Raw genomic sequence first — 5,344 nt, forward strand, 5'->3', positions numbered from 1 at the left:
CCTGGACGAAGGGGAAATCTTGCTCAGAGCAGGAGGAACGGAAGACTGTACACAGGGCAGAAGTGGTAAAGGCAGGGTCAAGGGCAGCGGGGCAGGTGGTGAGATAGGAGACGGTTCCTCTTAGGCAGACCAGGGGTAGATTCACTCATTGGCTGAACAGGGACGGGGACCCAGAGGTAGAGGCAACTGCTGCTTTCCAAGTGCTTTGCAAGTTCTTTCCGCTTCTCATCAAGGTCACTTGCTCTTGTCTTCCTTCCTTATCGCCACCAGGTGGCACAAAGGGGCTATGATGCTGCCCCCAGGAGCCCCGCTGGTCTTCACTGACACTTAGTTGGAGTGTGGTACAAGTGGGGAGAGGAGAACAAGGGTCCCACCACGTGTCTCCCTTCTCCTCCCGTGACTGCTGATCACCAGTGCCATCTCCCCAGTCCTGGGAATCACCCCAGAAAGGTCTAAAGTGAAAGCACTGGTGAACGGCTGTATCCAGGAATGGGCTGGGTGGATTGCTCAGGTGGGCTGGGACTCTCTCACCCTGGCTATGGCGCTGCCTCTTTGAGGCTGGGTTTTTTTCCCCCTTGGGGTCCCCAGGAGCTAGTATTGAGGGCAGGGAACAGAGCAGCAGGCCCCTGCGAGGACAACCCACTTTACCCACCCCCACCCCAGGAGCCGCGCTGAAGCCCTGGCGCGCACGCGGTACCCAAGCTTGGCTTCGTTCTTCGGTGGGGACTTCCTGCCCGTCTCTTCTCTGGGACTCGGTCTCCCGCGTGCAGAGGCTGCGTGCCCCCTCTCCGTCCCCCGTGTCCCCATCTCTCCCTCATTATCTCCCCTTATCTGCTTCCTGCCTCTTCCGTCGCGCCCGCCGGCGCTGTCTCTCTCCGGGCGGGTCCGCCGCCCCGGGTCCCGAGACCCCCGCGCGCCCCTCCTCGCGCCACCGCGCCCTCGGGTCTCCCTCCTCACTGGCTGCGTCCGGGTGCCCGTGTCACCGCCCCTCGCCCGGCCCCGCGCTTCCCCGCTTCCTGGCACTGCGGGCCAGGAGGCTCCGGGCGGGGACGGGCTGGGGGCGTCGCTGGTCCCCTCCCGACGCCGCCGGCGCCCTGGGACGAGCGGTGGCCAGGGCGAGGGGCGGGCTGGCGCCCGGCCGGATGGGCTGCACGGTGAGCTTGGTGTGCTGCGAGGCGCTGGAGCCCGGGCCCCCATGCGGCCCCCAGCCCCCGGGGAGCCCCCCGGCCCCTGCGCCGTGGGAGTACCGAGAGCCCCGGGGCTCAACCCGAGCCCAGAGCAGGCGGCTGCTGCTTCAGGTAGGGCGCTGTGCGGGTAGGTGGCAGGCACAGCCTGGCTCACCTGAGACAGGTAAAGAGCCCCGCGGGGAAAGCACCCAACATGGGTCAGGGCGCGCTGGAGCCTGGATCAGGTGAAGGGGCAGCGTGTTAAGTCTCATCTGGCTGTCTTGTGACCCTGGGAGAAGGGTGATGTTGGACATGACCCTTAAAAGGACAAATAGTTCAGGTGAGATTTTAGGAGCCACCCAAGAGAGGCAGGGCTGGGCTTGCTGGGAAAAGCACTGAAAGAATGAATTTTCCCCGAGCTAGTCCAACAGTTGACTGTGTGTCCCTGCCCGTAGCCCCGGCTGTTGTCTCTGACCAGGGCTTCATAGTCAGGAGGGAGGGGGCCTTCTGGGTCAGGGAGGGTCCGGCTAGAGCCAGAACTGACCTGAAGATGGTGGGGGAGCTGGACCCTCACCTCTGCACTCTCTGTTCTGGGTAAGTCTTGGAGCCTTGCAAGTGGGAAGCTGACCCAGATGGGTGGGAATAGGCCGGTGCAGGGAGGCAGCTGTTTGTCCTGGATAAGGCCTCTGTCCCCTGAACTAGCAAGCTTGGTGTAGGTGTGGGCATTGAATTTCTCCAAGGAGGAGGAGGGATACTTGGGGTCACCAGGGACTAGACAACCTTGCTGTAGGCTTCTTGCACAATCCCAGCCTTCCTCCCTGTTTGGGGGCTGTGAAGGCTGCAGCCTCCTAAGTTTCGTTTGGTGTATGGGGTTTGGATTATGCTGGTATCTTTTGTCCCTCCACCTGGGGCTCACAGAGTTTGGGCAACTCAGAATGTGTGGTGTGGGTAATCCCTGCTCCCTTATCCCCCTTCTTTGAGGCAGCCAGCAAAGCCAGGTGTGTGCGTGTGCATATGTGTGTGTGCGCACTGAAGTGACTCCTCTGCCCCACTTGACTGGAAGCCCCTCTGGATCAAAGATCTGGCATATTCGTGGTTGTACTCACAGTGCCAGGCATAGGGCTGTGCTTATAAACCATACTCTGTCCTTCCCAAACTCTAGTGCCAGTCTTCAGTGTGATGACCGACCATGGTGAGGGGACAGGCTTGGTGGAGTGTAGATGTTTTCTGGGTCTTCACAGTGGCTGGTGGCCCAGGGATGTCCTGTTGAAAGCCTGATTCCAGCTTTGGGCCCTGAGGGCAGGGTGAGGGCTGAGGGTGTCAGCTGGGCATCCCAGACTACTGCCTCTCTGTCCTGGCAAAGGGGCAGAAAGTGAAGCTGATGTGGCCTAATTCTTGGACTCTATATCCCCCGCCCCAGATGTCATCCAGGCTTCTCCTGGCCTCAGAGTCTCATGAACCCTCCTCTGTCCTTGGAAGGTTTCAGGGGGAAGTGAGTTCACAGTCTCCCTCCCCTGTCTGTTCCTATTGTAGACCCTTCCTGACTTTTCTCTTTGTTTGTGGGTCTCCTGATTTTCCGTCTCCCTACCTTCTCTACTCTGCCTGTGGTTGCAGGGGGTGGGGGTGGTAGGTGGGAGCCAGGGGGCCACCTGAGGGTGGGCATTGACAGGCAGTCAGGGCAGGACAGAGGAAGGAGTCAGGGGCACTGGAGGAGGGTGATAAAGGAGAGGGGAGAAGGTGGTGGAAGGGAGAGTGGGTGTGAGGGCCTGTGGACGCCCACATGTGACAGCTCTGGGGACGGGCATGGGGACGAGTGTCTGTCTGCATTTGGATGAGCTGGTTTCTGAGCGGCCTCTTGAGAGAGCCTGGCGCTCACCCATGACTCAGCCTGCCTTCATCTGCAGGATGGAATTGTCCCAGTCCTAGCTCATGCCCACCGCTCCTCTGGCTCCAGCGGGTGGGGGGTGGGGGCAGGTGCTGTCGCCAGTGTGGTCTCCCCTCTGCAGGCCCCCCATTCATACTGCAACTCTCAGGAGACTTTGGTCACCCTGGAAAGGGCAGCCGGGCTGCTGATCTCCTGCTAGAAGAGGTGTTTTATCACGTTCTTGTGGCGGATAAACATCTCTTGGGCTCTCAGCCTCCCTTAGGAGTCAGGGCTTAGAAGCTACTCAAGCATTTGGGCTCCTGGCCAGGGCACTCCTACCAACGGTCCTGCCACTGAAATGCCACCTTCCCTGCCACAGGACCCCCTTCCCCTCTGCCTCTTTCCGTAGACCGAGTTTCTCTTCTTGGGCCACAGGCTGTGCTCACATCACCTCCCGCAGCCTCGCTCTTGCCCTCTCCCTTCTGGCAAGCCCCCTTCCCACCAGGCCATCTTGTCCTCTAGTCCCTGCATGCTGGCCACACTCACCCCCCCTAAGCAGTCTATCCTCTACTCAGGCCACACTGCTCTCCTTGCTCTGGTGGCCTCTTTGTCCCCTCAGGCCCCATTGCCCACACCTCTCTCCTCCCCAGCCGGAATCTGTGGCCTGCTCCTCCTCTTGGCTTTGAGGAAGTTTGCCCCCGCCTTGGCACCCACACCTCTGAGCCTCAGCCCTGAGTTAGTGGAGCCTGAAGGTTTAGGCCTTGCACCCTTCAGATGGCCTCCTCATGGTCCCGTGACTGCCCTACACGGGGAGCCCTCCCTTAGTCTTACACAGCAGCCTGCCAGCCTCGGGAGAGGGGAAGGTGGGGCTTGGCACTCCTCCGGAGCATTCCCGCCAAACCTTCTCTGACCTGGGCGCCAAGGGGCCTGGAGGGCATCTCCAGATGCCAGCCTCGCCTCCTCACTCTCTGCCATATCCCAAGACAAGTGGCTGCTTGTCGGATGCTGGTGGGAGCAGAGGGGAGGAGACTCCGGGCTGCCTCTGCCTCCTCTCTCTGGAAACCAGCTCCTGGGGTCAGTTCATCCGGCCTCTGCCCAGTAGCCCAGAGCCCTACTGAGTTTAGGAGATCCCCAAGGGTAAAAAGGTCCTGCAGTACCCCTGCATTCCTGTTGTGGGGTCCTACATCTGTGATGGGAGTTCTGGGGTCTCATCTAACTCCCTCTGCTTTGGGTTGAATTGCTTCCTCTATTTTTCTAGTCATATATAATCATAGATCCCACAGCTGAAGGGGTTTGGTTAGTGGTTCTGAACCTTGAAAGGTCATAGATTCCTTTGAGAATCTGATGAAAGCTATGGATTCTCCAGCTAGGGAAATGTGCACGGGTGTGTGCACATACAGATACACACACAGACATGCATGCACACACACACTCCACCACTGTAGGATCACTCTCGCACAATATCATAAACCCCCTTAAGACCCAGGTCCTGATCCATACCAACCCCAACCCTGCACTGCAGAGATGAACACACAGAAGCCCACGGAAGGGAAATGACTCATCCAGGGCCACACGAGGGATAGCACAGCCATAACAGAGGGATAGATAGGAACATAACCCGTGTCCTGACCCTGCATAAGTGGGAATTTGGCTCCCAGACTGCCTGCAAGGTAGGCGTGTCTGTTCATTCATCTATTTAACAAACTTTTTTTTCCTTTAGTTTTAGGATATTCATTGCCCCAGTTTGTAACAGAATTAACTTCACTGTAAGTGTATGCATTGAGCTTCCCAGGTGGTTCATCGGGGAAAGAGTCTGCCAACAATGCAGGAGCTGCAAGAGACCCAGGTTCAATCCCTGGTTTGGGAAGATCTCCCGGAGGAGGGCATGGCCACCCACTCCAGTATTCTTGCCTGGAGAATCCCATAGACAGAGGACCCTGGCGGAGTACAGTCCATGGGGTTTCAAAAGTCAGACAGGAATGAAAGGACTGAGCACGCTTGCATCCAGGTTTATGTATTTCTTAAATTTATTTTTATTGAGATATAATTGACATATCACATTGTGTAAGGTGAAAGTATACAGCATTTTGATTTGTTGCGTTTATATATTGTGATGTGATTACCACTGCAGTGTTGGCTAACACCTCTATCATGTCACATAATTATCACTTCTTTTTTTGTGATGGGAGCAATGAAGATCTCTTAGCCCATGTGCATTTTTGAGCACCTGCAGTGAGCCAGCCATGGAGCTGGCAGCTGAGGCCAGAGCAGGAATGCAGGCAGTCCCTGTTCTTTTTTTTTCTTAATTTTTTAA

This window comes from Cervus elaphus, chromosome 8 (genome assembly GCF_910594005.1).
Source record: "Cervus elaphus chromosome 8, mCerEla1.1, whole genome shotgun sequence".
Classification (NCBI taxonomy): domain Eukaryota; kingdom Metazoa; phylum Chordata; class Mammalia; order Artiodactyla; family Cervidae; genus Cervus; species Cervus elaphus.